The sequence below is a fragment of the Falco biarmicus genome, chromosome 3 (assembly GCF_023638135.1).
Source record: "Falco biarmicus isolate bFalBia1 chromosome 3, bFalBia1.pri, whole genome shotgun sequence".
Taxonomy (NCBI): Eukaryota; Metazoa; Chordata; class Aves; order Falconiformes; family Falconidae; genus Falco; species Falco biarmicus.
The window spans coordinates 16332268-16356469 of NC_079290.1; the positions used below are offsets into that span (position 1 = coordinate 16332268).

At 41.5% G+C, this 24202-nt stretch overlaps 3 long non-coding RNA genes across 4 annotated transcripts in view; 1 reads left to right on the forward strand and 2 right to left on the reverse strand.

The window, feature by feature from the left end:
* The window catches only part of LOC130145900 (uncharacterized), a 61656-nt gene that overhangs the window by 31810 nt on the left and 5644 nt on the right, over positions 1 to 24202 (reverse strand). The gene's annotated exons all lie outside the window — the stretch shown is intronic.
* On the reverse strand, positions 5215 to 22202 carry LOC130145904 (uncharacterized). Its single transcript, XR_008820733.1, has 2 exons — positions 18755 to 22202; positions 5215 to 6879 (listed from the first exon to the last, which is right to left on the reverse strand). It is a non-coding gene; the product is annotated as an uncharacterized LOC130145904 (long non-coding RNA).
* On the forward strand, positions 6870 to 9674 carry LOC130145901 (uncharacterized). The gene is made up of 2 exons (XR_008820731.1): positions 6870 to 8180; positions 8364 to 9674. It is a non-coding gene; the product is annotated as an uncharacterized LOC130145901 (long non-coding RNA).

A 24202-nucleotide genomic window follows, 5' to 3' on the forward strand; every position in this document is an offset into this window, starting at 1 on the left:
CCATCAGGCTCCTGGTAGGTTCAAGTCCCCCATGAGAACAAGGGTAGTGATCTTGAGACTTCCCCCAGCTGCTAGTAGAATGATTCCTCTCCCTCTTCATCCTGGTTGGGTGGTCTTTAACAGACTCCCACCATGATATCCACCTTGTTGGCCCTGATTCTTACCCATAAACACTTGACCCTGTTGTCACCATCATTCAGCTCTAGGCAGTCGAAACACTCCCTGACATACAGAGCTACTGCACCGTCTCTCCTTCCTTGCCTAACCCTCCTGAAGAGTTTGTTGCCATCTATTGCAGCTCTCCAGTCGTATGAGTTACCCCAACATGTTTCTGTGATGGTGATAATGTCATAGTCTTCCTGCTCCACGATGGCTTCCAGAGCATCCCATTTGTTGCCCATGCTTCAGGCACTAGCATAGATGCACTTCAGCTGTGTTATTGATCTTGCCTCCAACCCTGGTGTGCTGCCCCCAGGCTCATCTCTAACGAGTTTGGCTTTATTCCCTTCCCTCTTCCAATCTAGGTTAAAGCTCTCTCAGTGAGCCCTGCTAACTCCTGACCTAGGATCTTTTTCCCCCTTTAAGACAGGTGAACCCCACCTTTACCAGCAGGCCTGGTACCATGTAAACTGACCCATGACAAAAAATCAGAAATTTAGCCATTGACACCAGGCCCAGAGCCACATATTGATCTGTGTGATCTTCCGATTACACGCCCCATTGTTCCCTGCAACTGGCAGTCATCCCAAGGCCCTGAGGTGCCTCTTGATTGCCCTTAGACTTGTTTGGACTTCATCACTGCCCACTTGGAAGACCAGTGGTGGGTAGTAATCAGAGGTTCTCCAGTAACATCCCTTACCCAGACCCCAGGGAGGCAGCAGGCTTCCCTGGGTTGGGTCTAGTCAGTATATTGGGCCTTCCATTCCTCTCAGAGTGTAATCACCAAGGACAACCACCTTTCTTTTCTTCCTAGCAGAGCTGGTTGTGATGCATGAGGTCATTGACCGACTCTTCCTAAGCAGCTCCTCCAACCTGGATGTGCTTTCATCCACATCATCATTTTCCTGGCCTTCAGGTTTCAAACCTGCATAATTATTTGTATAGGGGTATCCGGGGAGGTGAATTAGGTTGGGAGGTGGTTTGCCTGCTGCCCCACGCAGGGACCTGTTTCCATTCTTCCCCATCACTTAGGACTTCTCCATCTGCCTGGTCACTTGAACACCAGAACCAAGAACTCGGTCACCATTTCAGAGGAAACAGGTGAGATTTGTTGGGTTCTCAAGAAAATGATTGTAAGCGTGTGCCTTTGGGGGTAGTGTCTGAGCTCTGGATCTGAAGTGAGGATTCTGGAGACATCTTATCCCTGCCTACCCAGGCCCTGCATTTCTCTCCTGATTATCTTTTGGCTACATGCTGCATCTCCCTGCTTAGCATACAACCTGCTCTGAATCCCACTCTAAGCACATAATCTCCCTGTCAGCTGCATAGTAAGCTGCAGTGTTTGCTTAATGGTACTACGCTGTGCAGACAAGATGGTTACTGGACCTAGTCCTTACCAGGCTACTAAAAGTAGTTTCTGATGAAATAGCAAATTGAGCTATGTCTGACACAGATCAAGAACTTGAACCACTGGACTGTATGTGCATATGCATGCATAAATTTATGAAAAAAAAGAAATTAGAAAATCAGTATTTCCATTTCAGGGGTGAAGGCTCACGGGTTATTTTCTCTCTTATCTTTCTGTTTTAACCCTTCAACAAATGCTGCTAGGTATGAGGGTATATTCCCCCCAGTGCTGCCCTAATAAAAGATGTGTTCCCTGACTTAATAACTTTGAAGAAGGAGAAAACTTTCATAAAATCACATAGTGTTCACTTTGGGCCAAATATTTTGGTGCTTCATCAGTGATTCATTACCAATGCAATTCTCCCACTGAGACCAGTGAACTAGAAAACAACGTGGTCTCCCTGAGTATCTAGACTATATTTAGCCAAGGACAGCCAAAATAAAAGAGGGAAAAACTGCACTTTTTTAAAACACTTGGAATGACCATACCCCTGAAAAGGCTGGGATAGATGCACTTATGCGGATGCTGATCCACCAGGCTTACCCAGACTGTATCGATTGCCAGCATTTTGAGCCAGCAGAGGAGAAATGCATTGATCTGCTGAAGAGCAGCTGGAGCCACTGTATCACACTGAATATCTGCACGTGGAATTGTAGTCTAATTTGGGTCTGAGCCCAGCTCCAATTGCTTCCAAGTGCATTTCATCCAAGAAGAGCTTGTACAAATATTCACCTGGTAGGGTAGTCTATTTTTGTCTCTGCCTTTGCTTAGCTGTACAGAATGTGCTTGGCTGATGCAAAACCTGCTGAAAACTGCTCAGGGTGAAAAAAGTAATGTTCCTGCAGCAGACTTATCCCTTTCTCCCTTTGTTTTCTGTACCCTCTCCACTTTTTATTTGGGTTGCGCTCATCCCCCCTCTTTCTCCTCAATGAGGTAATGTTTCTCTGAATTTGTTTATACTTTGGTATCAGATGCTGACCCTTTCTCCTTCCTGTCATCAGCTGGCTCTGTCTGTGATGCCATGTGACACAATGGGTGATGGCAGAGCACTTACTAGCAGTTGCATCAGAAAAGGCTCGTGACACCTGCTGCTCAGTAATGAAAAAGAAGAGTGAGCTCACACTGAAGGTGACTCAGCAACGCTTCTTAGCTGCTTGTTACAAAACAGACAGACATGCTTTTATCAGTCCAACAGCATACTCCCCTACAGCCTTCTACTGTAAGAGGATTTAAAGAATCTTTACATGAGCCAAATGGCAGAAGCTACATCAGCTTTAGGCTCAGGGTATTTCTGTCTGCACATGTTTTTATTACCCTGCGCTTGATGAGTCTTGCAGTTTCTCTTCCAGACAAGGTGGAATCTGAAAGAGCCTGAAAAGGCTGATTCATTATTCACCTTCCCAGTTAAGCAATATCCTGAACAGGTGGGAAGGAGGAGGGTACCAAAGGCCAGCTACACTTTCCAACTCCAAATAGCACACTGTTATCCAGTTACTTGAGATTTACAGACAACACAGGTAGTGGTTAATTTCCTTTATATTTCTGCTGATCTTGATAGAACAAAATGAAGAAATCAACCCTGGGGTTGCTCCATATACCGCATATATACTTCTGCACTTCTCAAAGTGTGCATGAATGAAAATTATATGAGCTGACACTGTCCTTTATCGTGCCTACACCCTTACATGATATATATTCAGCCCCAAAGAGAAGAACTTGGGGATACTGGTGGATGAAAAATTGGACATGAGCTGGCAATTTGCACTTACAGCCTAGAAGGCCAATCATATCCTGGGCTTTATAAAGAGCAGCATTACATGCCATGTTGCTTAATCACATGATAGTTGAAGGTTACCATCTTACCTGTATCTCAGTACTGTTCTTTATGCTTTATAACAAGCCCACCTACATGAGTGTTGGGTCTCGGCAACCTGGTGCAGAAATCAGGACAGAGACTTAAGCATCTGTCTGAGATCTGAATGCACATGCACGAGAGCAGGAGCCAGAGGTCATTTTTTTTGAGCTCTTAATATATAGTGACATGAACAGAACCAGCCGATGGACCTGCAAATTGATGAATCAAATCCCACCCTGTTATGAAGTATGGCAAGACAGATCTGCCTCATACGCTGTCTCCAAATCCTGTCTACCTTCATATGGATGCGATAGCACTAATTCTGCACCATTTAAATCTTCATGCGTAAGAGATGGATGTGACCCTCCTACCTTATTCTTTACTACGACTCGGTTCTTTATGTTTCATTGTCCAAATTAGTAAAACAAGGATCAATTAGAACTAATTCAGATCTCAACTTCTGCAGTTGTAACCTAGTGCTTGCTATAAATCAATAATAGCTGATCTCTCAGAAAAGCCCAGCTTCTAGGATGCCCACACCCTCACGCATTAACCAGACAAAACTGGAATGACAAGTCAAGACAAAAAATTTGTCAGCCTCCTCCTGTCTCCATGACTAATGTTACTGCTGTTGTGGAAAGATCAGGGGGGAAAGTGAGTAAAAAGTATAAATGATATTTATGCCTTTCAGCCATGTCTTGTTTGTTTTCTCTTTATCGTGCATTGTATTAATGAGGAGGATAATCGTTATTTAATATCCTCTTCCAAAAAAGGCACTCAACCAAGGCACATGAGGGCTTGAAATAATTAGGACAATATAATTGGGTACATTATAGAGGGCATGAAATTAACTGTAGTTAAATTAACTCTTCTTTCTCAAATGAGCATAAAGGAGAAATCGCCAAGAACACATCTTTCTCATACTAATTGGAAGCAGAGGAATGCAGTATTTTATCTGCCTGAGTTTTAATTCTGAACCACAGTTGTGCTTGTACATTTTTCTGTTGTACACCACCTATAATTGTGGTCAGCCCTTGTTTCAATCTGCTGGAGTCTCTCCTGCCTTTAGGCAGCAATGAAAGTAGAGCTTGCTGCTTGGTGCTATAATCCCATGGAGGTTGACAACTGGATAGGAGACTTCCAAGAACATTTAAATATATGTCATTGACTCATTAGACAAGGACTAGATCAATGTTCCTGTTTCATGAGAGGGAATGTTAGTGACCTTTTTTCTCAGTAGAAACACTGGTCTTTGTTCTTCTGTTAATTCACTGCACTGTCCCCATGAACCTGACCAGCCATCCTGGGATGTGTCTGACCCCAGTTGCCCTCAATGGACCTGATCCTAAGCCCCACCTGCAGCCTGATGTTCTGGTCTGACCTCAGCCTATCTCCAGTCTTATGGAGATAGGTACCTGATGCTCAGGGCTGCCTCTGGCTACCCACTTGCATGCCCCGCTCCTTGGCTAGGGGTGGTGAGGTGGGCCCTGGCTGTGAAAGCCCACTGCTGCAGGTCCCCAGCAGGAGACCCTACAGCCCCCAGGGTGCATCCAGCCTTTACTGCACCTTGACAGCTTCCTTCCTCCAAAGCCAAAGTCTGCAATGCATGGTAAACATAAACATGCTCACAACAGTTCTGTTCCTTCTAGAAGCTGCACTTTAATATCCCATCATTATGAGGCTCTTTTCCATCCAAAAAACAGAGATTCAGCTGATGCAAAAATTACAAATTTAGGTTGAATTGTTTTCAGCCACAAAAGAAAATGGAGAACCACTGAAAATAGTCAAAAGCTTCTTTCAAATTTGCAGAATGAAATGTGTTCATTTTTTATTTCAAAGACACATTTCTTACTAAAGAAATTCTTATTTATGAAACAAAAAAAATATTTTAAATTTAAAAAAAAAAAACTTTTCCTTTCAAACATTGACTAATGGATGGCTCTGCTCCCTAAAAATAACAGGGCTACTTCTCAGAGATGCTTGTTCCCAGAAGCTTGTGGAGTTGTATCGCTAATATGTCTTTTCTGGACAGGAAAGCAGAGCTATGCTGGGTCCACGACAGCCCTTCAGGGACCTGAATGACCTCTAGGAGCTGGGGATATCCATGCTTGCGGAGCTGATATTCACAGAGAAGATGACAACTTCAACGGGTATTTTGTACTTTTTTACCCCGTGAAATTTCAAACAATTGAAACATTATTTTTATTAATGTGAAGGGATACAGCTGGTCTAAATACAGAATCACATCACAATTGACAACTTAAAATTTAAAAGTGAAGGCTAATTTGCTATACAGATAGGGAACTGAAAGCAGCCGTTTTGTATGAAAGCACTTACTGGCTCATTTGGAATTACTCTCATTGGGACCAACATGCTGTGGTTGTCCAGGAAGGCTTAAAACATAATCCAGAGCAAACTGCTGAAATTCAACCATCCTGGACTCACCCCTAACCCAAGAGGAATTTAACAGTAAGAAGTGCAGTGGTGGAGTTTGTAAACAGAACTCTCTTCAGTGATGGAGCAGTCAACGTGGTGGAGACACAGAATGTTCCACCCTGATGTGAAGCCAATTTTTACCCCATTAAGTGAGGCAGTGTTGTTGGTGGATATAACACAGGGATGGGAATCAGGAAACCTAATCTCACACTCTGAGTCTACCATGGAGCTCCTTCACCATCCCAGGTAATTATTTTATTCATACACATAGCTCAGAAGATGATGATAAAGATGGTATTGGCTCTTTCCACCCTTTCTACTATCCTCCTGCCTCCTGGGTGACATCAGCAACCTACAAGATGTGGGGATGTGCAGACTTTCTCGCTGTCCCTTTCTCTTTAAAATTGGAGTTGTCTTCTCATTCTCTGAACCTTTGCTCCTCTACTCCTTCTTATTGAAGTTATATGTTCCTGGAGATGTTAGTAAGTCATGGTACTGCAGAAGAGCCTACAAGCTGTAGTCAAGGCCCTTTTTCCTCAGTGTTTCTACTAAAAATGGTCTAAAGTCAACCAACAGCAAAGGTAACCAGAAGAACTTATAAGAAATTAAATAAATCTGGACCATTACCCTTATGTTGAAATAAAATAAAGTCTAGGTTACAAGGGAAGGACACACACAGAAAGTAGAAGGTGGCAGCACTAAAACACACACATATCCTAAGGTGAGACTTCAGTGAGTCAGTCTGTCTTCCAGGTCATTCAAATGTTTTTTCTGTTGTTTCCAGTGGATAATGTGGGATTTAACAAGAGATCTTCAGCTGGTGTAAACTGGTGTCAGTCACTTCAAGATAATGGAACACCACTGGTTTTCATCAATTCAAAACCTGTGTCTATTTTTGAAAGGGGCTGACGCTGTGTCTAGAGTTCAGTGAGGTTTTCAGTCAGGCTCACTGAAATCCATCTCCCATTCCCAGGCTTTGGGATATGAAAAACAGGCTGACTTCTTGAAGTGCTTGGGCAACCTGGAAAGAAGGCAAATGAGAAGGAGATTCAATGGGAAACATTAGGAAAAAGGATCACAAGCAGGAGGTAAAGGTGAAGCAAACAATGGTTGGAGTTAACCCAAAAGGAAGAGAAATGGAGAAGAAATCCTGTAAGAAAGAATGGAACAGAATTGGAAGCTTGGGCACCCTCAAAAACAGCTGGTCTGGATGGAGGAGGAAAGGGGAAAGGAGTGGGGAAAAGGTGCAATTTATTAGTTTCAGTTTGCTTTTCAAAATAGTAATTATGCAAAGGTGTCTTAGTATCCTGTACTGCGGTGTGAAATGATGGCAATAGATTATGTTTGGCCCATCTGCTACTGTTCTTCCCTGGCTTTTAAGAAGAAACACTGCACATTACCTCATACAGTTGACATGAAAAGTATTTCCTTTGTATCTTTTTTTTTAAAAAAAAAGGTAAGCTGAGAGGGAAAGGGGGGGTGTATTACTATAACTTAGCCTCAGATGATAAGACAGATGATATCAAGCATACCTCCCCCAACCCTTGTTAGCTAGCTGTAGCACAAATGCTATAAATATTTCAGGTCTCCTCCCCTCAGGAATGAAGCTCTGATTCCTTCACATCTTGAAGGTGCTCCCTGTTTGCATTTTTTAAGGTAAAAACATCATCATGCATGAAAGTGCCTGGCCGTGGTAGATCTGAGACAAACATGGCAATGTTACAGTTTTCACTCAACTGGGGACACTGAAATCAGACTAAAAATCTAAAAATTCAGTCCTCCCCAAGAAACAAGGCTGGGTGTATCTTAAGTAGCTGAAAACAACCTACATCATCACACACACACATATATATGCGTATACACACACAAATCTATTTTACAATGTCTGAACACAAAACCACTTGAAAGCTTTTAACCTCTCCCACAAGACTATACAATGTTTGATTTTAGGATCTAAATATAATCATCTCTTCTAAAAGTCAAAGGTGTACAATATACAACCAGAAAGCTGCAGAGTGTCTCCAGCGATAAGCTCAATGCCACGCTGACTCTCACTGTTGCAGAACACTGGCCTGGCTATAAGGATCACAGCCTCACATGATTCCCTTTGCATCCACTGGATTTAGCCTCTGAAAATCAAAAGGTGTTTGCTTCTGAAGACCAAAATGGTTTTCTCTTTCACATACTTGTACCTGATTTTTTTCCTAGAGTAATTCATATCGCGTTCACAGGTGGTGCGAATGATTTCCTATTTATCCTTCACCGTGGCCATTTAGAATGAATCTTAATGGAAGACAAAATGATGAATCGTAACGTGAGGAGGTAAGTAATCCCAGTTAATGCTCCCTGCTTTAACATGTTTAGTTTGCCTATTGGGAGGATACCCACCACTCTGAGTAGGTCCAAATTCTTCAGCAGAAGTCACTGCTATACTGTCCACTACATCCTTTTCCTATTTAAATCTCAGAGTATATTATGACCTTGTTCTTGTTGTTTTCCATAAAGGGAACACAAAGCACAGGTCTGTGAAATGACAAATGTAAAGTTATCTGGAGAAGAAGGAACCACTGAAAGAGGTCTCTGAATATCTGTTCAGCATCAGCAGAAGAACGTTTAGCCTTGTGGAAAAAGGCTACAGCCAGACAAGGTGTTACAGTATGCTGATTGTAATTACTCATATTCCAACACCAGACCTGAGAATGATATTATGCTTTGCTGGAAAAATGTCACAGTTGACAAACAAAACTATTATGTGTCACATAATTTGATTGCTAGAAGCTGCACGGAGCCCAACTGCTGATGGAAGGAAGCTCCATGGCTTTGCAATGAAGTTGGGGAAAAAGCACTGGCAGATTGGTTCTCACCTCACCCTTACTGAGCAGCTGGCACCTTGATGCCTGACTGAAAGGCCAAACCCTCCTCTTTTCTCCCAAGGAAAAGTGTTAAAACATTCAGCTGGAGTTGCAAGTTGTATCAATTCTGTTTATTGGAACAACAGCATCAGTTTTCCTGCTTTTGAAAGTTTATAGAGCTGATGTAAAGGCAATGGTTATGTCCCCAGAGGCAGTTTCGCACCCTCTCAAACACCAAACATGTTTTAACATACCTCATGCCTACATGTAAAGGTATATAACTGGGTTTTCTGTCAAGTCCATGGGATGAACTCTGCCCCTCTGGAAAAATGGCCAGTTCTTGATACAAGAAACCACACAATGCACATGATCCTGTACCTAGGCACTAAGCCACCAAGCACTACCAAAACACAAATCAATACATAATAATGATAATATAATGATAGGGAAAACATCTATTAATTTATATTAATCCCATTAAATTCATTATAGATTAACTGGATAAAGCTTTATGGGACATACATGTCTTTAGTATCTTTTGTAACACCAAAATGGGTCAATGAGCTTTCAGACCCCCACCACAGGCCTGGAGAGAAGACATCCCAAACTCAAAGTCCAAATAGAAGATCCAGGAAAGAAAGATATTCAAACATTTTGATATATATTTTGATTACTGAGATTTCCAGGCTTCATGCTATTGCAAAAGAAATTAATGTTTTCATAGAACAAAAAAGCATCCATGGACAGCTTTCCATAAAGGCTGGCAGACTGATGTGTTACACACACATTTACATTTCATGGAAGTTGAAAGCACATTTATCTAAGTCATTTCTGTTATACCCTCTGACAGCTCTTGAAAATTGCCAGGCTAGGTTTTTGTGTTTGATCTTTCGACATTATTGGAGGTTGTATAAACAGGAAGCAATGAATAGTTTCAGCATCAATTAAGATAATTCTAAACAAACACACTGTCACGGCGCTGTCAGTTCCCTGTGGTGGTCATGTTCACAGACGTGTACTAAGGCCACAGTGCAAATCCACTGCCAGTGGAAATGGCAGTCCTAGTGTCCCTCCACTCGTCTGCAGTTCTGGCGACACTAGTAACCTGAACACATCCCTACCACGGACTTAAGTGCTAGACAGTGTGGCCCATAGAGATTAATCATTATATTATCTGAGATGGTGGGAAGAGGGGTTGAGCCATGCAGATCCTGTGCCACTTGTCCTTAGGGCCAGAGAACAAGCCTTGACCTGCTTTATTTAACAGTAGCCTACGGCGTTTGTTCTCCTACCAGTCACCACAGGACACACCACAAAAAGCAGATGGGCAGAAGCCAAACCATGCCAAGCTTCAGGAGTTCTCTGGCCATGAATAGGAAAGGGAAATCAGGTTGGGATGGAAATTGGTGGTCATTAAGCTAATGATGTAAGGAGCCAAATTTATTAAAGGATGCATTTTTAAATTCCCTTGAAGAAGAAAGTTGCATAGGCACTCTGGTGATTCATCTTCCAAATAAAAATGGATAAATTGAGTATCAAAATACCAGGGTAAGCAGCCCCTATTAAATTTCTGTGCGGAGGCTGCAAACCCTTCTCTAATCGTTAATTCCTTACATTGTTTCAGATGAGAAATACATTCAACATTTCAACTCTGAAGCTGGTGGGACGTTTCCCCCTGCATTCGATGAGATTTTGATTAGACTATTCTTTTAGCTGGTCAGGTCCTGTACATTCACTATGACTGCAAATAAGTAACACTGGGTTTTCAACATTTCTCTGGAGGAGAAACTTTCCTGGCATTAATTCTAAATGTCAGACTGAGGGCTCCTCATGCCCTCCCCCACCAGGGCTTTACAAATTGGTTGAACATGATTATATCAATAATTTCCATGGCTTAGTTCTCAACAGCATTCTGCAGGGGGACTTCATAAGTGATTGCCTTCCAAGAAAACCAAGAGGCTTTCCAATCTAAATAGATGACTGGAAGAGAGCTCCACTTACACTACATGGGTGCTTCCCGAAAGGATTTGGATGGACGGGAAGAGAGAGTGCATTTTCTGCTAGCCATAAATCCTGTGCAGACAGGTTTCTTTCATACCTCTTGCAATGAGTGGGCTGGAAAGGCACAAAGGACTGTCTTGTAAGCAAGAGACTGCAGAGTTGCTCGGACCGTCCAGGTCTGCACTCACACTTCCTCTGCGATTAGAGAGAGTTCACTAATGGTGTAAATATATATATATATATGTATATATATTGTAAATACAGTGCTGTACACAGTTAGGCCCAGCTGAGTAATGCTATGTCATGCAATGCTTTTCGCCAGCGAGGCAAAGGTGATACTTCAGCCTCATCAGAATAGGAACTCAAAAGCAGGGAGCTTTTTCTAAGCAGTTTTTATTGGCTGTTTTCCCCTCCTCTCCACCTCCTGAGCCACTGTGCAACCAGGCTACAGTGAAAAAGAGTGTGAAAACAATGTCCAGAAGGAAATATTTCATTTTCATTTCCTTACTACAAATAACCTATAGCTATAGATTCATGGTACTTAACTGAATGATTAAAAACGATGCAACACGTAATCTGTGGATGTGTCTGCATAGTGTATTAGCCAAGAGACCCATAAAAGCTATGACCACACTGAGAAAATCAGAAGCCATCTAAACCTGGTTATCCCAGCACTGAGCCTTACTTAATGCATCCCACTTTTCAGGAGAACAAACTAGCTCAGGCTCAGCACTGAGATAACGATGTGCATCCAGCCTCTGGTTGCTCTACTCAGAACACAGGCAAAACAAGTTTGCCTCTGCCCACAGTCCACCACCATGTATACCTGCCCACAACACTGCCATATGTGGAGTATAGAAAATGCTGGAACCATGGTAAGGGACATCTTTCATTATGAGGTATGTGAAAGAGACAGTTGCATAGTATAGATGCAATTTTTTCTAGTACTGACGCATCCTTCAGGAAAAAAAAAGGATGAAAAACTCATCTTTTTTTTTTTTTTTTCCATGCTGTGTTCCTTACACCACAAAGCATGTCGCTAATTGAAAATAGAGATTTAAAAAGGTAATTAAATTTCTAATGTCTTTACTCTAGTTTTGGGAACAGTCAGGATTTCAAGAGCAGTTGCTTGGAAGACTGTCCTTATAGAATGGTTTAGATTCCTCATATAAGTGTGTGTGTATGTGTGCACACATGAACACCTTTCTGAGTAACTGTTTGTTTAGCAGGATGTGGAATACAGATATATTGGGAGTTAATTTGGCAAGTAGAACTGTGCACTAAGTGTCCCAAAGGGTGAAGAGGGGAATAGAAAGTTAACAGTCTGTCAAAGCCTTATATATTCCTTCCAAAAGCAATGTGTATCATTTGGAAAGGGTTTGTATGCATCTGTGGTCAAACCTGAACTTGTTGTGGCTTGAAACCCATGTAGACTTCAAAACTCATTTGCTCAGTCCAATTTCCCATCAGTAACTCTTTCTTATGAGTCTCATGATAATTTCATAGTAAAAGCCTATGTTACAGGACTTTAAAAGTGCTCCAATACAAATACAGCTTTCATTGAAATTTGGTTCTTCTGTTTATTTTTTGGCTGCTTGAAAACAGCAACAAAATATAGAACTGTTAGAAACTACTGGAGATGAGGAAAAAAGGCTCTGATATGAGTCACCTAGATAAAAAATGATAGAATAACTAGTCCAGCCTGGATGAGAGAGGTCACTTCCCTTTAAAGCACCCAACTAAATACCCGACAATCTGTGTTTGTTTTTCCTGGGTCCCTGTGAAAACTTAAGCAGGAGCCACTTGAGCCTAGAACTTACCAACACAAACATCCTTGCATGGATACTTACATGATTACTATCTTTGAATTCAATAGATGGTCATGGGAATTAACTGTTTGCTGGATCAGCATCTTCACTACTATGGTTTACGTCTTACTCATGTTTCACTAACACTGTAGAAACACAGACACCAGCCATCTGCAGTGCCCTGTTGCCCTACAGATATATGTAACAAAAACAGGTTCTCTGTCCCAAAGACATTACAGTTTGTGCTTAAATTGCTGATTTGCTGGTTTCTGCCATTCAAATTAACACACAAAATTTTCCTGACCTTTCTGCCTGATTATATGCTACTTACATTTGCTCTATATGAAGAATAGAAACCCACACTATTTAACTTGTGCAGCTTCTTCATGAACACATAATCTTGGCTTTTGTAGGCAGTATCGCAGCAGTTCCCAGGGGAATGTTTGTATACACAATAGAATTTATCTATAATCCCCATAGCAATTTTTATCAGATCAATGCTGAGCATTTCCATAAGATCTCTAGTATAACATGATCTATATCATTACATAGTTCTACCAAAGGAAGACTTTTTCTTCTTTAGATTAAATGAAACAGCATTTTTGCATTCAGAACTATGTAATCTGGTTACAATGAGAAGAGATTTATACATCAAAATCCCATTAGTGTGGCTGAGGGGAACACAAATAAATGCTCATGTATCAATCATTACCATAATTGTTATTATTATTCAGGCTGATTTATAGAGGTCTATTACTTTTGTGTAGAATCTTGATAATCAATCAGGTGTGCCAGACAAATAAGAGGACTCCAGCCTTCACGAGTTTAGAGGTTAGTGGACAAATTCTCCTACCATGGACATGAAAAGATATAGTACAAGGATGTATTTACAGAAGTGGTTCATCAGGTATTTTAACCATGGACCAAATCCTATGGTGTCTGTTTATTACTTATGACGATCTTAACACTGCCAGCCCTGCAAGAGAGATTTGGGGTCTCAAACGGTGTAAAAGCACTTAGCAGTAGTCAGTTGAGACCCTAAAACGTTCAGCAAAAGTGTACAGATCATAACAAAAAGCATTGTTTATCCCTTTTAGCAGATGGGGAACAACTCAGGATTGCACAGGGTGTCTGGGGTAGGTAATTCAGCCCACTTCAGCCATTACCTTAACTACTTCTCAATAAGGTAAAACTCCAGTTTCTGTAGAAAGGTTAGCAGGGTTTGGCCCAATGAAATAAAATGCTGAAGACAGAATGATGCCAAATCAAAAAATGGACAGAATTTTCAGAGACGAGAGTATATGCTTATGAAGAACAGAAGTGAGCGCATGATGCTGTCTGTAATTACCAGTGTCATTGCAATTACTGCAACGAACTTGACACAAATAGAGTTGTATGAGTATGCAGGATAAAGAAAACTCTACTATGACATATAACCAGAAAAAATAGATTAAATGGCATCCAGTCGCAATCCTGGTATTGATTTTCTAGTAGTTCCATTAACATGATACTTCACACAAACACTTTATCATTCTGAACATTTTGGGAGTGTAAATAATTACACCGCTGTAATCCTAGTTGACAAATCTCATGTCTCCTGTATGGCCATGAGTCAGTAAGTATCAATCAAAGCTGATGGGTATTTTGACATGGGAGGCTCTTAAACATAGCACATCTTCCTTGTGTTTACCGCCACCACATTCTGAAACATGATAATAGCCATTTGAATCAATCCTGAGGTGCAGGCGTGGGGCATGAATCATAGCATTCATTCATGCTGCTACACAGCTTCTGAAATACACCAACAATCCATGTCTGAACATGGGCAGAGTTGTTTTGAAGGAGGAAATAATTGATTGCCTTATTCTATCATGGGTGTAAAACAACTTGTAAATTTTTTTATGATCTAGTTTTCTTTCACCTCATGGCATTGATACAATCTGCATTTGAGAGTTATAAAGGCCTGGAGAATATGAACATGAAGAGTAAAAGGAAAGCTACAGCTCAGGGCATGGAATCAGGAAAAACACAATCTCTTCCTAACACTACCATTGACTTCATGTCTTACTGCAGAGGAAGCTTGGTCTGGTAAAACAGGGACTGAAGCTGTCTGCTTCACCTGTATATCAGAGATTTTCAGGCGAAGGCTGTGATCCTGGCATCACGAATGCAGTATGTAGTCTAAAAATCCATAGAAGGGTCTTTTTGCCTGCTAAATAGGTCTCGAGTAATCTGTGCAAAAATGTTCTTCCACAGCAGTAAAATTCTTTGCTTTAAAATCAATTAAATACCATGGGATTCTTCCAAGTGGAATTCCCTCTGGAGTCTATAAAATCTTCCCAGATGTGCAGCGGTAAATAAGAGAGAGATAAACTCACAGGTAATTTTTGAATGAGTAAGCACAAAAAACCCCCGCTGGAGACAAAGGCCTGGATGTAGAAGCAGACTCACACCCTGCCAAGAGTTAAGGCATCACCACCAGCACCTAGGACTGTCCTATAATAGGTTGCCCAGAGAAGCTGTGGGTGCCCCATCCCTGGCAGTGCTCAAGGCCAGGCTGGATGGGGCTTTGAGCAACCTGGTCTGGTGGGAGGTGTCCCTGCCCATGGCAGGGGGGTTGGAACTAGATGATCTTTATGGTCCCTTCCAACCCAAACCATTCTATGATAATGTCAAGGAGATACCCTTTTAACCATCCCTGGGTATTGGTCCTTTTTGATCAAATGATAGAGATTTGGAGCTGCCTACCATATTTAGACACTTCCTGACTTTACTTTTTCACTATTTTAGTAGCTGAATCTGCTTAGCTTTATGTAAAATACCTGAGTTTGTCTCTTCTAAAACTGAACAAGAGTGTCCATTTACCCTGGTGATTAAGACAGGGGCAGCAAACTTCAGATTAGTTGAATTGAGCAGAGGAGGGATTTAAAATTGAGCCTATATCTCAGGCAGGCAGCCCCGCAACTGGGTACTGGGATATGACGTGGGCCACAGTTCCAACTCCACTTAACAAATTAAGGAGCTTGGGATAAAATGCAGGGAAAATCATGGATCAGTACTGCAGGTTCCTTCACCAATGGGTTCCCCTTCTGTAGCCTCATACTTTTTTGCAGAGCTTTAACAGGAGGGACACAAAATGGCCCTATTCCAGTGCTCCCCTGGCAAGTTGATACAACCAGTTTGAACCCTGGCAAAGTGATCACATTCACACCATCTGCCACAACCTGAATGGATTTCCCATGAGGAAAATATGCAAACAGAAGACAACAGCATCCCTTCCCCTCCATCTCACTGTGCTTTTCAGCAGAGGGACACACAGTTGCTGGGCTTTATGCTGTGGCTGCAGGTGGGTGACGGCTGTTGTTGGAGCCTCCCAATGGGTTCCTCACCTCCAGGGACTGGAAGGGAGTTTGAGTTTCGCTCTACACATCCCTGAATTGGTAGGTGCATGCAGGAAGAAGGCAGGCACTTAGATGCTCAGCCCATGATGAACCAAGCAAAATTAGGTTTCAGCAGCTAGGGAACTAAGACGGGAAAAAAATGAAGCTATGATTGATTTTAGGTGCTTCCAAGGTTAGCTCATACTGGGAGAGGAGGCTTGTCAGAATTGTTCTGAATTTAAGCATTTAATCCTGCAATGTGAATCTCAGACTGTATCTTCTTTTATCCCTTTTTTTCCTTTTTTTGCCTCCCTATTTTAACTATAGAAACTCTCAAAATTACCAGATAAGTAAAGTAACACTACATTAGATTTTTATTTTTAGTTGTCAGAAAATCTTTACCTGAAATACAGTTGAATCCACTTAAATCAATACATATTAAGGGAATACAACTATTAAAAGACAAAAGGTAAATTACAAGTATAACTCAAATTTATAAAAGGAATAAAATCACTAGAAGAATTCTAGTTTAAGTCAATAATCATGATTATGATTATAGCCATATCAAACTCTTCTGAGCTAATAATTCTTAACGGGAAAAAAATCTTAAAATACACTTTCTGTGAACAAAGGTTAAGCACTCAGCCAATTTTAAATGTGTTCTTGATGGCTGGAAATCAATGTATACCTTCGGGCAGATATTGTGTATAAACATACATAAAAGCAATGACTAACACAATATTATAACTTGAAAGTGCCCAGTAGGTGTGTCTTATCTACAATGTTATCCTACTGCAAAATCACAGGCACAATTTGTTGACTAGGCATAGACTGTTGAGCAGCAGAATTGCTCAACAGAGAGGTGTTAAACAGGGTTCAAACCCTGAAGGCTTTGAACAAAAAAAAACTGCCACTGAAGTCAGCAAAAAAAAGATGCCAGGGGAGGGAGGGGTGTGTATGCATGTGTCTGTGCCTCCGACCTCTGTGTAACACACAGAAAGAAACAGAACCTACTCCACTGACTCAAAATAACACTTGGCTCAATGGCATTTTTCCTTCCCTGCTTTCAAAGTGTTTTTTATAGTATTACTCTCCTTTTCAGCTGTGCACACAGTCAGCTTCCTGAGTGGGAAAAGCTCTGAAGGACAAGAAAGGTAAATTTTCTTTTAGGAACTACTCAAGGCAGGAGAACTGGGTAGACAACAAGAGACCATAGGGCTTCTCTGCTTCTCAGATGCAGCCTGGACCTGCAGTTCTCTCTGACATGAATAACAGCTTCGAGTTGTCCTAGGTTACTCCAGCTATATAGTCCCAATGAGAACCATCACAGGGAGGTAGAAAATCAGACATTTTCTTCTTTTCTCTCCTGCTACTTACTATTCCTGCAGTGAATAGAAACCGAAAAATTCCCTCCTTGTCTCCAGAGTGATTAAAAAATCATCTGGTTTGGTTGCTACAATCCCATTCATTAAAAGCTGATGATGTAGGAGCCCACAGATGGCTAGTGGGCCTGCTAAGATGAAGTAGGTTGTACTGGTGGGACAAATGGTTTCAGAACTGGTGTAGGGGGTGGTAGGTAAGAAACAAATATGGTGTCTGGCACTATGAAGAAATTCCTGTTTGACTTAAAAAGTAGGACTTTTGTAGGGGGGGAAATGGAGGCTTAAGAGCTGTTGTGCTGTTTCTGAAGTGGAGGAAATGCTAGCAGCACTTTAACATCTCTCTCACTTGACTAACTCATGAGCATGGGTCATTTCTTACATCAGTGAATAAATCAGGCTCTAAACCGGGCTCATGGTGCCTCTGGGAAAAGAATTATCACAGGAACTCCTGCTACTACTTCTGAGGCCACATCTAACAAGTTTTTGAAATGGTGATGGCACCTTCTTACAGAAAATGGATTTAAGTGTTACTCTTATTGTCTTCATGTGCTTTAAAAACATTCTTCACAAAATAAAAAAAAATCACAAAAAAAATTCCCAAAAATGCCTCTTTGGCCTTGATTTTCTATCACTAAATCCAATTGTATAGGCCACAAGATGTTATACAATTAAATACTTAGGCAACCAAATAAGTCAAGTTCTACATTAGTAGCACTAAGAGCAATTGTATCAGTTTATTGTATATCTGCAGTTGCTGGTACGTGCTTCGATAAATGTGCAATGTACATGTGTTACAAAACTACTGCTGAAGTAGTTAAGCAAGTTAAGTTAAAAAGGCCCAACCACTGTAAAAGATCACAGCAGTGAAATGTACCTATGACTAGCCCATATAAAGAAGCCTGTGTAACAGTAGAAAGATAGGAAGTAAAGGAGTAGATACCTTTAATTACATTATACCAGCATGTGCTGTTCAAGGCAAGCCTATGAGATTGTGCAAGACACTGTGACTGACACCAACACTTATACTAAAACACAGCTGGACAAAAATTCTTCTGAAAGGGTGATGCCTGGTGTGGCTATCAATGGGATAAGCTAGCAACAGCATCTGACAGACTCACCAGGTCTCGAATTCAGAACTGGTGTGAAAGTGGAGAAAATTAAGTTCCCTTCTTTTGACCTGAACCTTTGTTATCTCCAGTCAATCTCCCGTAGGCCAGCTAACACCTACTCCATCAATGCACAAGGGAGCCTAAATGGATGCAATTTGAATATCAAGGCTTCAAAAGAGTGTGTAGGCAGAAGCAGCCTGGAAACACCTCTGTCATCTGTGGTCTCGTGGATTATCTGCTGTCTCCTCAAGATAAAAGTTATGTTTATTTTGCACTTCCATGCACAGTGATAGAGTAGGAGTGAGGGAATTTTAAGAGTTAGACCATTAGGAAGTCAGATGAAATACATCAAACTTACACGTACCTCTGTTTCTTTGCCGGGAGAGTATCTAACTTTCCACGCTTTCAGCACTGAGAACTTGGAAAGCATACAGCTAACTAGGCACTGGGGATAGCAGAGGTATTTTGATTTGTTTATAAAAACTATCAAGCACCACCCACACTCTGTCCTCAAATGACCCAGTTACATTCTGCTGCGTGAAGATGAAGCACTGAGATATCTACCAGCACACACAGTGCAAAATGTCTTTTATGCTCCAGCAGGATAGATGAGCAACTAGCACAGAACAACAATAATAAACACACTATCCATAATAAGACCTCTGAAGTCCTTTTCTCCTGGACAGGGTTAAGCCTTGTTTAATGATCTAAAATATTTGCACAATGGGTTTGGGGTTTCAAGTTTGTGGGTTTGGGTTTTTTAGGCCAATTCTGACTAAGATGCAAAGCAGAACAGCCAAAAACTATACAACATATCAATACAAAAGGGTAACAGCGGGCTAAACATAGATCAGAACATGAAATACACAAATGGGCTGTTCTTCAGGTATTCCTGGCAATGGTGGGAAATGGAAGTGTTTTTGTGACAGTGAGATTTGGCTAGCTCCTTCCCAGGTGGGCAGGCTCAGACAGTTCAGGTCAGCAGAGGCAGGATGGGCCATGCATCGCACTACAGCTCAGGAAACACAGGCTTCACTCTTAGCTAGGACTCAAGACTTGCCACCTGATTTCGAACTGGACATTTTCAGGCAGGACTTCTCCCACTTCACTGCAGCCGTTAAAAAAAGTCATTGTCATTTTTTGAGCTGTTTAAAAGCTCATTGTCTACCCAAAGTTAAGTATAGAGACTTCATTTGTAATCACTTCAGTGCTAAACGCCCTCTGGTCTTTCCTACAGAGGAGAAGTGTGTAAAGATAGATGGGGTCCACTGGCTGCTGTCCTATCACACTCCAGTGATAATAGCTCCTGAACAGCTTAAGTTTAGTGAAAGAAATCTCATTTTTCTGTTATTTTCCCCTTCTTTCCATCTTTCTTCTGCGTATGAATGTGAAGTGTTTATGCCAAAGATATTCCTGCTCCATATATTTCCAGCACAACCTCACACAAGGCTGGGTACCTATTGGAAGGCAAATATTTAAAGCACGGGTCCTCAAACTTTCTAACCAGGGGGCCGGCGCACGGATGCAGTGGCAGGCAGCCATCTGCGGCTGCTTGGTTTCCCCCCCAAACCCCCGGCGCGGGGGGGGGGCCTGTAAATGCCGGGGGCCGGATTGAGGACCCTGGGGGCTGTATACAACCCACAGGCTGTAGTTTGAGGACCCCTGATTTAAAGCATCAGATCTATTTTATTGTTTCAGCAAAATGGAGTGGAAATTCCAATTCCTCTGCTGTTTTTTTCCATTTCTGCATTTTTTTCCCCCTCATTCTTCCATGAAAGCAACATCTTCTTCTGCCTGACTGCAAGCAGTACAAGAGTTAAATGGGTCTCCTGAGAACTCGAAGATATATGGTGGAAAGCAAAAAAAATAAAGAGTAGGACCTGTAAAGAGTGTTCAGGCCTGTGTGACAATTGTTTTCATTCTACAGTCACAACAGAGACAAGGTGAGGCCAGGTGATAATGGTTAAAAGAGCTGCCTGAAACAGTGAACAAGGACAAACATATGTAGGAATCAAATTCCATTTAAGAAAAGCTTGTTGCGTTTGTTGGCCAAAAGTCAGTTGGGAACATTTTGTTGGAGTTTGCCAAAATGCTGAGCAAATGCTACACCAGAAAAGTAAACAGTTTACACAGTACTGGCAGTCCAGAAGTGAAGGAAAGGAGCTTAGTAAGTACAGAGTAAAGCAGGTCACAGAGTGGTGATTAATGGGTACAGGAATTTCAAATACAATCATAGACCTGCACAACATGGGCTGAAAAGATGGATTGCCAAATGGCTTGTGAGAAATTAGAGCAGGGGGAAATATGTTTCAATGTGACACATTCATTCCAATAGAGGAGAAAGTGATTTCTGAATTTCACCTGTTGCAGGGGGTGGGGGAGAGGGCATGTTCTTTAGGGGAAAAACGAGCTATCAGCAATGTAATAACACTCTCATTTGTCCCCATAATTCTGATTCAGGTCTTGCTTCTCTTCCAATGGTATCTTCTTCCCAGCTCCCTAGTTTGTCTGTGAACAATGAAAAATCCCTAACCTAAAATCTTTGGTAACAAGAATTTAATAAGAATGGAGGAAGTGTGAGTTGCACATGTAACTTCTTCTGGTTAGGCTGGAAAATAAAATTTTAAATCTACTAGAGGCAAAGATTGCATATAGCCCAATGCATAGCTTTGCCCTTATTCAAATTCTAAGGCAACTCAGACTAATAAGCCTTAGTGTTAATTAGAACTCTACAGTGATAGACATGACATTTCAGATGGGCTTGTTACCAAATTTAACAACTTATTCCATGAAAAGTGGCATTAGTGAAGAGAATTTAAATAGCAAATCCACATGCTAGTCTTTTTTCTCCAAGAGAAGTAAGAGAATCAGAAATAGTCCACAAACCTCTAGGAGTTTTCCAGCCTAACCGGAGGAAAAACACCAGTATTTTCTTGGTCATATAGAAGGACTCTCGGGCTATGTTCTTGGATGACAGTACGCCTCTTTTTCATCTCATTTAAAGGCAATTCCACCAAAGCCACAGTACATCAAACCTGACTTTTGGTGTCAAGCAATGGATTCAGACTTTGAGCATTTCCCACCCCCCCCACCCCCCAAAAAAGAAAACCTCTCAATCCTTTTATTTGTAGCCATTGTACTTAAAAATAAAAAATAAAAAAATGAAGCTGTAATCAAAAAAATGATGCCTGCCAAGATCAGGAGGCATCTAAAATTATACTCCCGGGAGGTGTGAACATCTGCTTTTAATTCTGCAACCTGTTGATCTTGTGACCAATAATAATACCAAAGCACTTTTTGTTTCTATGTGAGTGCACTTACAATGTAAAGGGAAAATAAAGGCTGAAATCTCTTATCACTAAAGATAGCCCTTGTCTGTCTGCAGAAAAAGTGAAACGGGAAAAACATCTCAGCAGCTGAGGGAAGAGGACTAGTTCCACTTACACACAAGGCAAAGCAGAGCACACAAGAAATACTTGGGCTTGAACAAGGAGGAACCAGCTGTGGTCTTGCCTGAAGCCCTGGGTTGCCTTAATGTGGTTCTGTGCATGCAAACTATTTCGCCTATACTTGAAGGGATTTCAGTGATGTGTAAGCCTCTGTGAGCTCCATCCATGTGCCTAGATGTCTCCCTCTGATGAGAACACAGAAACATCCCAGGAGATTTTTTTCTCATTCAGAAACCTTATACAGCTCCTCTCAAAGCTGAGAAATTTGGCAAGTGTATGGACCACAGTTTCCCAGTAAGACCGCCACTGTGTAATACAGCTAGTGGGAACAGACGGTAGTAGGCTTTCCATGTTTCTCTACAAGCCAGCAGGAAGGGGCTATGAGCTCACCCTTCTCCTTGGTGACAGTGTCATTGCAGGCAGGACCTGGTGCTGTCTTGGGAGCTGCTTCACTTGTCACATACCAGTTTTGGAGATTTCTGATCTTTTTCTGTCTCTAGTCAGGAGTAGCTTGACTCACATTGAAGACAGCATCACTCATGTTCCTTCCTTGTCAACAAGCTCAGGTCACTACTTGTAAGAAGGGAAAAAATTACAGCTTTCCTTTCCACACTAGGGATCTGGAAATGCTCCAGTAAGACCTCCGAAGTTCATAGCACCAAAAGGCCAAAGGACTTTTGGATGCTCTGGGTTTAGGGAGAAATACTGTGGCACACAAGAAGGGTAAGGGAAACAGAAATGGAGCTGAAGGAGCTCAGTAACTTGGAAAAATTAATTTCCCTACACATTTAAATTCTTAAATGTGGTCATCCAAGACTAAAAATTTTGCTCTGTGCAAGCAGAAGAATTTAATGTTCCACACTTTGCCCTTTGTGCAGACTGAGTCACATGCAATATTTGCTACAGGGTTTGTTTGACTTTCTTTTTCCTCCTTCTTCTCCCCCCACCCCCTTTCTTAACAATCTGTTTTACAGAGCAATTTAGGAGATGCCTCTGAGCATGCCAGAGAGGTGCTATATCAAAACAGAGTACACCTGACTAATTAACTAACAAAGGAGATGTTTGCAGAGCCAGTACCATTCATTTTTCATGTGACAATGCAGGCTTTAAGTATTAGCAACTACCTATCCAACACTGCCAGAAGGATGCAGTTGCCCTCTACACAGTCTTTTCTTTCTGCCTCATGCATGTCAGTTTGCTGTCAGAGATGTCCCAAGTTCCACCCTGATCTTTCCTTTGTACCTGTCCCAGTGACTTGTGAGTCATTTCAAATAAGGATATGGATTTTGTCAATGATATTAAATTGTGGTTCAAGAAGATTTAGGAGAAACATTTAAAAATGTTGCTGAATTATTACATTAGGGAACAAATTCCCTTTTCTCTCATGTTCATCAGAATCATTCCCCACTAATGAATACAGAGAAGAATGAATCTCCAAAGAATTTAGATTTGAGTTTTAAAGGAGGTTTAACGTTTGGATTTGGCTATAACTTCAATTTCCTTTCATGAATATTTTATTTAAATCCTGTATTAATCACAGAGCCACAAAGATAGCCTGCCTCCTGCTTTCTGCTTGCTCTCATTGTCTGTCACAGAAGCACTTTCTCTCAACCTTAAATATCTCTAATTAAAAATTTCCCTGAAGCCAACTGATACCTGTGTGATTAATGGGCTGGCTAATAAATAAAATGCACCATGCTACTTTAAGATCATTGTACCATAAAAGCATGGAAAAGGTGCCAGTGGCCTCATCATTTTGAAAGACATTTATTAAAGCAACAATGCAGAGGTCCTAAGGGTCCTGAAGTGCTCCACATCATTAATAACCAGATAAACCATACACTGAGAAACCTGCTTTAGACATATTCATTATTCTAAGCAAGGAAGCTATGCAAACAGCGGGGGACATCCAGAAGAGTGAAGAGAAGTGCAGGGATTGTTTCTTCAATGGATGAACATCCATCTCCTCCTTGGTGTAAGTGAATGTGAACAACAGTGAAGGACTGGATGTTGCTGGGATGAAGCCTTTCACTCCCAGATTTCAGGTTCAAATGCAAGCCAGGTTACTGGACCCAATTCCCATGTGGTGGCTTTTGTTTGGGCTTTGGGTTAAGCAGGCTCAGTAGAGGTTTGAGACAGCCTGAGGCTTATATCCAGGACTAGGGCAGCTTCTGTAGACAGGGGCGTGAGGACTCATTACAGCTTCATCTGCACTTAGGGAAAACCTCTTCTAGTGGAAGGAGCTCAGACCAGGTAATTGCATCGATGTCAGCTCAGTCTGACAGTCAAAGTGGTGTGCAGATGTTTCTCTGCAAAGAGGTAGTGTCCACCTCATGGTAATAAATACTGCAACACTGATGGTT